Source organism: Lepus europaeus, chromosome 13 (genome assembly GCF_033115175.1).
Source record: "Lepus europaeus isolate LE1 chromosome 13, mLepTim1.pri, whole genome shotgun sequence".
Classification (NCBI taxonomy): domain Eukaryota; kingdom Metazoa; phylum Chordata; class Mammalia; order Lagomorpha; family Leporidae; genus Lepus; species Lepus europaeus.
This window is the reverse complement of record NC_084839.1, coordinates 55538773-55551400: the sequence shown is the minus strand read 5'-3', so window position 1 is coordinate 55551400 and position 12628 is coordinate 55538773.

Sequence of the window (12628 nt, the reverse complement as noted above, 5' to 3'; positions counted from 1 at the left end):
TGTGGGCATTGTAAGTTCTGGGTTAACCGTTCTGCCACAATGCTGGCCCCTCTTCTTTCATTATTGATATTCTAAAATATGTCTTTTATTTGCTTGATAATTCTGTCTAAATATTTATCAAATTTATTGATCTTTTCTAATAAATCAGTATTTAGCTTTATTAATTTATTTTCTGGGTGTTTTCCTTTTTCTTGATTTTTACTTTAAACTCATATTCTTCATTTTACTTAACTTGGGTTTAATTTGTTCTTCCTGTTAATGTGTAACTGTTTTCTTAATGTGGAAACCTAGGTTTTTTAATTCATGTCTTTCCTGTTTTCTAATTTAAACATTTTAAGCTAAAAAATCCCCCCAGTGTACCATGTTAGGTGTATCTGATGTGTCATATTTTATTCAGTTCACAATATTTTCAAATTTCCCTCATTATTTCTTTTTGACTTGAGTTTTTAAAAATATTTTCTAATAGTAATTTTGGGGTTTCTAGGCTTTTAAACAATTGAATTTTATTTTGCTTCTCCTATAGTTACAAAATATATACTATATCCTTTAAATTTGTTGATTCTTCTTTTATGACAGAATATATGGTATATTTTAGTGAATGATTCATGTGTTTGGAGAGAATGCATATTTTGGTGTTGTGTGTTCTGCTTCATAAATACCTATTACTTATTATTGGTCAATAGATTTATCATCTACTTTTGTTAAACTGAGAGAGGGGTACTGAAATTTATGATTATGATTGTGGATTTGTCTATTTCTTGTTATACTTCTGTGCCTTTTTGTTTCATATATTTAAAGTTTTGTTATAATTGTATCTTTTTTAGATTCTTATGTCTTCTCAATTAACTGACCACCTAAGAAACCTGCCTTTTCATTTCTTGATTGTTTCTTAAACAAAGTCCATGTTTTCTGGTGTTAACACAGCTGTATTAGAATGGTGTATTGGAATTTATCTAGAATGGTGACTGCATGGTATACCTTTTTCTATCTTTTAACGTTAATTCTGTCTCTGTCTTTATAGTTAAGGTCTATTTCTTATATATAGAATATAGTCGGGTTTACACTTGATTATCTGATCTTTCAACCTTTATATTTTAATTCTATTCCCAAAACATTAACATTAATGTAATTACTGAATAGTTCCAGTTAAGTCTGGCATTTTGCTATTTTTTTGCCACATCACTTTTGTCCTATTTTCTGTTTTTCTACCTTCTTTTGGCTATGAACACATTTTTTAATAATACAGTTCATTGTCTCTTTAACTTTCTAGCTGTACTCCCTAGTTTCACTAGTTCCTTTTTATGCTCCAGGATTAAAAATGCTCATATGCTCAAATATTCATATGCTCATTTTTAACTTGCTGAAGTATACATTAAAATATTAACTGTATCAAAGTATACTCATTTACATATAAGATAAATTACAACACTGTTTTTTGTTTATTCATCTTATCATGAATTTCATACAAATTCATCTGAAATTCCCAAAATACTCTATTGTTTTGCTTTAAGTAAGTAATGTTTTAAATTTAAAAGTAAAAGTCTTTTATAGTTACTCATATTTTCCTTTTTAGTATTTCTCATTCCTTGTTATTGATTTTATTTTCTAACAGGTGTTATATTTTCTTTGGTCTAAATAACTTCCTTTAACAACTTGTTTTCGAGAATAATGGTAATATATTCTCTTACTCTTTTTGACTGAAAAATCTTTATTTTACTTTAATTTTTTCTTTTTTAAAAATTATTTAATAGAATAAGAGGGAGAGAGGCAGATAGAGAGAAAACCAGACACAGATAGTTATTTTCTATCTTCTGATTCATTTCCCAAATGCCTGCAACAGTTGAAGTTAGGCCAAGCCACAGCCAGGAACCAGGAACTCCATCCAGGTCTCCCATGTGGCTGGAAAGGACCCAAATACTTGAGCCATCGTCTGCTATCTCTCAGGGCATGCATTAGCAGGAAGCTGGAAATGGAAGTGAAGTTGGGGCACAAACCCAGGCCCTCTAATATGCAATACAGGAGTCTCAAATGTTGGGTTAACTGCTGTGCCAGACACCAACCCCGTATTCTAGATATTTTAAAAATTCTCTTTATTCACTAATTTAAAACAGTTTGGTTGCAATGTCTCTTAATATTATTTTATTTGTGTTTATCTTTCTTGGTGTCATCAAGTTTCCTAGAACTTTGAGTTTATGTTTTACATCAATTTTGGACAACTTATATCATTATTTCTTCAACATTTTTCTAATCCTCCTTTTAGGTCTCCAGTACCATTTATTTTTTAAAATGACTCACAGTAGGGGACATTGCAGGACAGTAGATTAGAGAGCTGCTTGAGATGCTCATGCCCATATCTGTAGGCCAGCCTGGGTACCAGCTACTCTGCTTCCCATCCAGTTTCCTGCTAATGTGCCTGGGAAGGCAGCTCAAGATGCCCCAAGTACTTGAGTCCCTGTCACCTACCTGGGACATCTGGATGGAGTTCCAGCTACTCAGTTTGGCCTGGCTCAGCTGTGCAGGCATTGGGGAATGAACCAGTGGATGGAAGATCTCTCTCTCTCTCTCTCTCAAATAAATGTATCTGTAAAAAATATATGAATAAAATGACTCACAGTTCACTAATTCTAATTTATGTGATTTCCTCAGCTTCTTTTCCTTTTATGTTCAGTTTTTCTATTGCTATTTCATCAAATTCACCAATTTTTCCTTCTTCAACGATTAATCTGCTATAAACTAAACTAGTGAACTTTTATATCTAATACTTGTTGTTACAGCTCTATGACTTCTAATTTTTTTATTTTTATATCTTCCACTGTCTCTCATTCCACTTTTTCTCATTATTTTCATTTAAAGTATGTTCAGAAAGCTGACTAAAATCTGTGTCTCCATAGTTCCATCATTTATATGATCCTGGGTCTGTTTCTTTTGAGCAATTTTCCTACTGATTATTGATCACATTTTCCTGCTTTATTATAATCACAGTCAGTCACTTTTTAAAAATTCTTAATTTTTTTAGTGTATGGATTTTGTTGTTTTATTTTAGAGAGTACTGAATTATTTCTCTCTCTCTCTCTCTCTCTCTCTCTCTCTCTCTCTCTCCCTTTGGTAGGAGGATGTAATAATTTAAGTTACTTTTGTATCTGTTCAAACTTTTCAAGCTTTTTAAGATCTCTTAATGTCATCTAAAAAAATCTCTACATTAGGGTTAGCCTATGGTGCAGTTTTCCTGACATCTCTGCAGTGTGGATTGTTCAAGACCATTTAACATTTGACCTTAAACTTCTGTTCTAATCTTATCCTCCATCACCCTTTTATTGCACATTGTGCTCTAGTCAATCAGGTATCTTGTTTTGCTTGTTCTATCGGCTTCTTTTGTCAAAAATAGCTTACTCTTTTTGGTTTTAGGTTGTATGTCACTACCTCTGTAAAACCTTTAAGATCACCTGCACGAGAGGTAATTATTTCCTTTTCTGAATTTCCAAGTTTCTTGATTTGGTTTTAATGCATCATATGTGGCATTGTAACTATTTGTCACCTAATTATTTCACCTTAGCTCATTCACCTATAAAATGGGTGAATAGGGATGGCTAGATTTCCCAAATAACTTGTAAGTTTTGTCTACTATAATGAAAGAAGTTATTATACATGGAAAACTATAATTTTTGTTTCATTTTCCTGGTAATGATCCTGTTATCATTATAATGCTGAAATCTCCTTGAGAAAAATTCCTTTTGCTCTTAGTATTTGGTAATTATTGATAGTTTCACCATCTCTTCTCATATCGTGACTCTTTTATTTGTCCACTCTAAATCTTACAGGCCACAGTCAATTCAATTATTCTCCAGGTATGAAAAAATTATGACCAAACACAATTACCTGGATAATGACTCAAACCACATATTCCTCAAGAACTTTTATATGTAAGGTGAATTAAAAGCTGATTTGAATTACTTGGAACTTACCTTTATATGTTTAGTTTTTTTCTTGTAGATGTGAATCAATTGGCTAAATAATCTGAAGCTATTATTCAATATTCAATATTAAGTACCTTTTAGGTTTCCAATCACTTGCTAATACATTAGGTCAAATAGTAACCTAAAAATAATTATATTAACATTTATTTTGAATATGCTGTAGCCCAGGCATTATGTTTAAGGATTTTATATATGTGAACTCTTTTAAACCTGGAAGAAATAGGTGGTTGCTATTTTATCTCCATTTCTTGCATAATGAAATCAAGGCTCAAGGATATTAAATGATCTGTCAGACTCTCAACCTTGACTGCACATTAGAATCACCTGTGGGACCTATAGCCCTTTATACCCAAGACTGTTTAAGACAGAATCTCAGGTTGTGCAACCCAACACACATATTGGTATTTTAAAATATCTTCCCAGGAAATCCTGATATATATAACCAAGGTTGAGGACCACTGTTCTTGGGCCTCTTTTTTGTCCTTAGTAAGAGTTTATAAAAGTTACCATCCAGTGGAGCTTCCAAGGTAATTGGGTAAATGCACACAGATAAAACAATACAGATCCTGTGAAAGGGAATAAGAAACTACCAAGATAAACCCTAAAGTACACTTATGGCCTTCTGTCAGAGCAGCAAAATTTGAGGAACTATAATTCAATCACATTTCTTACATCTGAAAAGGTTTGGTTATAAAGAATGACCAAATGCTTTCTCCCTAACAGAACAGGAAGTGCTGTTAAATTATAGGGAAGATCATGCCTACTCTCAGACAGGATTTCAACATTCAGGTGGACTGAGTCGTGTAGGTTGTCTTGAAGACTGTTAGCATAGGATATTTTTAAAATGATTCTAGTCAAAGGCAGGGCATTGGACTGAGTGACCCCTCACTGCCTCTCTCAGTCCCAGAGTTTTGTGACACACACTGGGATTCAGACAGCTCATCATTGTGTGGAAAATGAAACAGCCATTGTGTCTTGCTAGCCCAGGCTGCTTGCCTCTTCCAGCCAGCTCCACAAAGTTACCCTAAGCCTTCAAAGCACGTTTCAACCCTGGTCCCCAACAGCAAAATTCTGAAGAACAATAGTGCAGTATCTGAGAATAACAACTCCCTCTACCCAGGATTCATCATAGTAAAACCATCTGTCTAAATATTTGACATTATTACAAGTTTGCACCCCATCAGAATAAATAAGTTTGGCCTACAAGGCTCAGTAGTCAAACGCCACAGAAGCAAATGTATAGAAAAGGTTTTAAATGAATGGTGGGGATGCACGCATGCTGGGGAGTGCATCCAGTACCCTGTGAGTGATGGAGAAGACAAAGGAGCTGTCCTGGGGCTAAACACCATGCATGGTGGGCACCCTGGACATACCTAGTCAAGTGTGGAGCTTCAGAATGCTCCTCACTCTCAGTAGCATTGACCCTATTGTTGGGGGAATAGACCAGGTCCTTGGCATGATTCTCCTACTCCCTCTCCAGCATCTCCCTATAAGAGCTGGCCACCTAGTGCCAGCTCTGCTAGGAACACACAGGAAGAGCAGCAAGGATTGCTGCTGAAGGAAGGCGTGGGAAGCAGGAGATGAGAGGAGATGAGAAATAAGTACAGGAAATGACTGTAGACATATCTGATCAAAATGTAAAATCTGACATTTATCTGTTTGCAATGCAGCAGAAAGGTGCTCTTGCCAACCATGGATGGGCCAGGAAGCTGTGGTTTTTCTATTAAGGGTAAATAAAATGAGGGTAAAATTTTAAGTTGAGGAATTTTTCTGTTGCTAGAAGGCAAATTACTACATGCAGTAGTACAAAAGAACAGGGGTAAACAATACAATATGCTGTGAATTGCGAATGCATGTGTGGTAATGTCATGAATATATTAACTCCCTTCATTGTCAAGGCGAGTGACAGAGGCTGCCTGAAATTCAGAGAGGAGCCGGCTGTCACTCTGCAGCTCAGACACTTGGAGTCACATCTCTCCTAATAACAAAGTCTATTCTGTTTACATTTGACATGGTGAGCTAGAAGTGGTAGGTGGCTTTTTTTTTGTTTTGTAAGGAAATGAATGAAGGCATGAATGAATGAAGGAGTGAATGAATAGATGGAGCCTCTTCGCCCAGTCCATCCTGAAGCCATCAGTCTTCCCTGTTTGGATAAAAACAAATCATCTCTGACAGGAGTACATTTCAATGCATTTTTTAATATTTCTGGCAATGGGTTGTATTTATTTATTTTAACTATGTCAACATACTGCATATTTCTGACTATGGGTCCCAATGGTGTTTAATAAAAGAAATCTGAAATGCACTACAGTATCAGAATCTGGAGGGTGGAAATTCTATGTGAACTACTGGAGAGCAGGACATTTAAGGATGATGTCACTGAGGGTTGGTGACAGCTTAACGTGAGCTCTACTTGGACTAGGGGGTCTTGTTGTCTGGCTGTTTCCTCCATCCCAATGCTTAACTGAGGCAGGGAGGTAATATCCCATTGTGCTTAATAGCAGGATCCTGAGAAATGTTCTCAGAGTGAGGGAGGGAAAAGAGCCGGAGGCAGATTATTAGGTTGGAATTAAAATGCAGACGAGATTCATTAAATTGTTGACCCTCCTCCCCACTCCAAAAAAAAAAAAAAAAAAAAATCGGGTTGCCATCTTAAATTGACAGCATTAGAGAGGAATTATGTGCGCTGATTAATAAGCGAATGTTTCTACCATTATGATCGCGGCACCTGCTAGTTATGTCGACATTGAAGAGGCTCTCAAAGTACAGTGTTTCCAATAATAAAGGTACCATCCACTGGAAGTTGTGCACAAGTGTCAGTGCGGGGACTCATCATTTTCTTACACAGTTGTGATGTTTAAAAATATTGCCACAGTTCCTCTTGCCAGTCTCCTCTGCACTGCCCCCTCCCCTTTACCTATGTATCGTGTGCTAAAGCACATGGTTTACTCGCATCAGTAACGCAAAGGAAACCTAAAGTCAAATCAGAAAATGCCAAAGACAGAATTCCAGAGCAAGACAAACATGCAGCCTACCATTTAGAGCCACATGATATGAAGTGATTTGAAAACATGTGTTATTCTTTCCAGGTTCCAAGAAAAATGGCAATTTTATCCAATTTGGGTGTTTGCCAAAGGTGCCATTTCACCAAATGTAGCTACGATCATAAAAAAGGAAGCTTCAGAGTAGATTAACTGGCTTTGCTGTACTATAATGGTGCTTTAAATGAGCAATTTGAGACAATTAACCTGGAACAGGCACTTCTGAGTGCTTTATCCCTTTAACAGTTTTGGTTCTTCAAACAAGAACAGAGAAAATGAAAATTGGCTCCTTCCCATCGTAGAATCTTCTGTATAACTTTGTGAATATGCATATGATCCATAAGGAGTGTGTAATGGGAAATCTAAACTATGTAATTTGGAGATGTAATACTCCATCAACCAAATAAAATCATTTAAAAAATTAATGGGTATTTATGTGGCTGACTTAAGATAAAACTGTTCTCCCTTTTTTGGTAATATTTAATAGCTCTTCCCTTAAATACAAAACACTTATTTTTCATCTATGTATTTATTATTTACTATAAAGTATGGGAGAAAAAAGATCATTTAGAATCATATGGAATTATTAAATATCAAAATGCTTTCACACACTATCTGGTGATACTATTCTCTCATTATATTTAAAAATAGCTACACAGAGGAGTACAAAAATAAAATGAATCTAATTGAAAGGAAGGAAGAGATTTAATAATGCACATAGGAAATGACTGAAATTCAAAGTATTGAACGAATACTGTTTGAGTGCCTACTACGTGCACAAGATTAAGGTAGATAAACTGGGGCAGATTAATGGTAGCTATTGTGAATTAGAATGTGCTGTTCTGGAAGGGTGGTCTGGAGATGGTGTATGCTGGAGAGAAGTTAGAGAGATGAGAGATATGAGACGTGTGCAGTGATTGAAGTGGTTGGATTGTCTCATGGGGGTAAGCCAAGCTAAGTATCCTAAGAAAAACTAGGTGGGTTTTTTTTAATCATTGTTGGGAGATTTGGAATTCTTAATAGAAATTCCAGGAAGCCAGAGGCATCTTTGCAATATGGAAATGGAAGAAAAGAAGGCTCCAATTTCTGCCTGGGAATTGAACTTTCTGTAATGATGTGTGACCCTTACTTCAGTCGCTTGCTGTCTAAGCCCTCATTCAGGAAGACAGGAAAGCCTCCCCATGGCAAATGTGAAAGGCTGGGAGGAAAGGTGGCAAACACAAATGTGTGGAAGGATGATTTAGCAAATGAAAAAAAAAATCAACAGACACTCTGTGTTCTGGGAAAAGGAAATAAAGGTAATATAAATCTCAAAAAATATTCTTCCACATTGCTACATTACTGTATCTCATTTGACAATTCCACAGCATTTGACACAGCTGATTGCCCCTTCCTGCTTAGAACTTCCTGCATTTGCCTTTCTGAACACCAGTTCTCCTATCTTAATGGTTCATATTTCTTAGATTTCTCTTCTGGAATCTTAGCTTCTCAATATCTAAATTTTGGAGTGTTGTAGCTCTCAGTCTTAGCATCTCTTAGTCTTCCTGCATTCCCTGGTCTATAACTTCCAGTTCCAGGCAGTGAATGCTATACTGTTGACTCCCTCGTTTACATCTCTAACCTTGACCTCTCCCTTGACCCTTAGATTAATATCTCCAGTTCACTAAGCAGCACCTCCCTTTGAATAACTGCTAGAGGTCTCAAAATGTACATGGCCAAATGTAAGTGAACACAAACTAGCCTTATCCTGATCTGTCCGTTGGTTAATACCACCATCTACTTTCAACTAGTCAAGATGAAAAACCTCTGAATTAGTTTTTCTCCCCATGGAGTGCTGTGTGTTGTCTGAATGTAGAAAGAGTAATTAGCCAAGATTAGTTTTTTACATAAAGTGAATCTGCAATATTATGCCTACCCTACAGGTTATTTCTGTTTCTCTTGCCGATGATGCATTGCCAAGCCCATACATTCATTTGACAAATGGTTGTTGGGCATGGTGGATTATGATACAGATGAGATTAGACGTGGTCTCCCGGAGCATACCATTACGTACCTGAAGAGATACCTGTTCACGTTGCTGATTCAAAGAAGAAAACGTGAGTCTTCCACTTAGCTCAAGAAAACACCTCAAGGGAGATTATTTCAAAGATAAGTGTTAGTCTCTACTCCTTACTCCAACAGATTCTTAAGCATATGACATTGAGGACTTTAAACTACTGGGAGGAAAGGAAGGCAGAGAAAAGGGTGGTACTGTAAGCATACATTTTAGGTAAACAAATAGTGTGACTGGCACTGCTCAACATTTGTCAGAGTAAGTCAGCAAGTTTGGGTTGGGTGTTCTCTGTTCTTCTCCTGGGACTTTGAGAAAGGCATTTCTTGCTGTTCTTCTACATTCACTCAGCATTCAATGAGCATCTATTTGCGTGGACCTAAACACTGGAGATAAGTCTGATCAAGGGTGAATTTACATCTGATAAAGAATATAAATTATAAGACCAGGATTTCGGTACATTGAGTGACGTCGGGGGCTACATGTTGGCAGTGTGGACTGTGCCACCTGGTGGGCTTCAAGGCAGGTCTCTGAAGAAACTGATGCTTGTCTTCTGTTCTGGGCAGCAGGGAAGGCAGACACAAAAGCAAGAAGGTGTGAAGCAGCAGGGCCTATTCACTGAACTGTGATTCTCTCAGCTTGAAAGGAGGGGGTGCAGAAGGCATGTTCAGAGGTGAAATGAGGATTAGGTCACAGGGATTGGGTGTGCCAAGCTAAAGAACTTGCCCTTTATCGTATACAAATGGGGAAGCCAGGGAAGGCTTTAATAGAACAGATAATGTAATTAGATTGGCTCTTAAGCAGATCACTGTGACAGCTGTGTGCAGGTGAAATGGACGTGATTAGTGGCGAGACAGTCATTCTCGGGACGGGACTGAGCCTAACCAAACCTGCAACTCCATGTCAAGTATTCTAGCATACATAATAGGCCTTACTCTTTGTCTGTTTGCTTTGAGGCCTTAATGTATTTGCATGTAATTAGTTTGCTCATGAGATTTAAACATCTATGGTCATGTATTTATAGTTTGACTTTCAGGAAGTTACTGAACCTGTCTGCTTTGATTTACTCATTTATAAAATAAAAAAAAATTACAATTTTACCTCTTAAAAAGTTTCAAGAGGAATAAAGAAGTTTTGACATGTAAAGGGTTTATCCAGGGCATATCTATTGTGACAATGATATTGATAGTATTTTAACTAAATATTGAAGCTAACGAATAACCACATTTTTCACTCCACCCAGTGCTGGGAATGTGACTGTCTCTGTATTTTTCAGACTTGATATCTTAGTGCCATAGTAGATTGTGAGTACTGTGAAGAAAAAAAAAATGAGCAATTAGCATTGCAAAATCCCAAATTTTACAATCAAGCCTGAGCTAGGAGAAAATTCTTTATTGATACTTTAATTTCAATTAATGGCGAAATATGGTTATGAACTGGCCCAATCATTACTTTGACCAGGAATTATGGAAAGACTGATCTCCTGAACATGGCTGTACCCTGAGATGCTGAGTGGTCTTTGGTCTTCTTTATGGAAGGTGTCCTCTCACAGACATCTTGCCTTTGTCTTCCTGTTCCAGGATTTGGGGTGCTCATTCTGAAGTGTCCTGTCCACTGATACCAACACTACTTATTTTTAGATGCTTACCACAGCAGTCACTATATTGCATACTTTGTATCTACTCCTTAAACTTCTTTATCATCTAGTGTAATTGTTATGTGGGTAGATGCCTTTGTTTTCCCCATTATGAGAAAACACAAAGACTGAGCTTTTGATGCATGGCCATCGAGCATCAAAGCCCCAACAGAATTTAATCACTGTGTTACAATGCCTTCACTAAAACAGTATTAGACAAATCTACTATTTGCTCAAAAATAATATATTATTTCACTCACACTTTAGCTGATTGAAGAATAGTTACCTTTTATTGCAACATCAGGATACCCATTTGCATTTTAGAAAGACCTACTTAGTTAAAAAGATAGTATGCTTTGAAAACACCAGAGTGTAGTCAAATATCAAAATTAGAGGTATTAGCATGCGAAGTTAAACCACCCCTTAACCTATTGATTATTAAAACAGAAGAAAACAGCACCTTTTCAAGTTTTTTTTTCCTTTCAGAGTAATTGGATTCAAATTCACATCTGTAGCATCAAACCAGTGTTTTCAACCTTTTTTTTTCCCCTCCCAATTGTTTAACCTCCAACTACATCTCTGGCATAAATTTAAGCCTTTATTTGTGAATATTCGGATAAGCACTTTGCCTCTAACGGTATTGTTCGGGCGGGCATCATTGTTACAGCTGTAATTGTAACTATCAAGACACAGTTCTTTGTAATTAGAAAGTCAAGATGGTATTCAGCAGTATGGCAGCACAGACTTACATTTGTTAGGCTATTAGAAAAAAATGTTTACAGAGAAAACAGTGTCATTGTTTAGTGCTCTTAATTGACCATCTGCCTCGTAAAGAAATGTCCAAAGAAGGATAAATAAGACTATAGTACACTTATTTATTTATTTTCTTTGTGCAGTGAGAAAATTAGTAAAAGCACCCGCAGAGGCAAACTAGATAAGGCATTGCTAAATCAGGCTGCAAATGACATCATGCCAGCCTATGTTTCCTTTTTTTATTTCTTCTAGTGCCAAAACAAAAACCTATGGCCTCCTGAAAGTGTTTACGAAAAATGTTTTAGGTTGCCCCACAGGCTCCTTAGCAATATGATTCCTGCCTCTATTTTCCCCATTCTTTCCCACTAATCTCTCTTGCAGGACTCTGCTGTAACCACCCTGTTTTGTTCTCCCATGAGCAGTTTCTACAGGTGAAGGCACCTGCTCCTGTGGCTTTTGCTGGAGTCCATTGTTTTCTCTTTTTGCTTCTTCCTTCATGCTATAAAAATCGCACCCACTCCTTCAAGGGCTACTGAGTGTTTCTCCCACCCCCATATCCACCCCTATATCTTTTTCTGAACAACCTGGAAGACAAAAAAACAAGAATCCCTTCCTTCTCTGAAGTTCTGTAGCACTTACTATGTTTTCATTCACTTGGCAATGACAGGTGACCTGTCTGGTGGTGTTCTTCTGTTGCACTGGAACCGTTATTCAAATTGAGCTTTGCCATTTGCATCCTCATATGCTTCTGTTTTGACTCTGCCCTTAGATTGTACAATTCTCTTTCTAGAATCATGTCTTATTCTTCGTTGAATTTCCCCCAAAATGCCCATCACTTTTTCTGAGTTTTTTTTTTTCTTTCTTATTTTTTTACTTGATTCTGAAAAAAATAGACTAGCACTTGAGGTCTAGTGAAGTGTCAATCATCAATCTTTTGACAAAGTCGAGCAGATTCCGGCTAATTTGACCTTTGAGACTTGCTGTAATTCTCTTCCATAAACACACTGAACATCTCTTACGTGCTGCCTTCCTACTGAATACTGAGGATGAAGGAAAGAATCAACTGAAGCCCGTGGTCTCAAGGAATGGTATCCACTGGCATCATATGTTTTGGGGAAAAAGGTGCATGGAAAAACAGGAAATACATCAAAATCCAAAGGCAAACTTCTTGGAG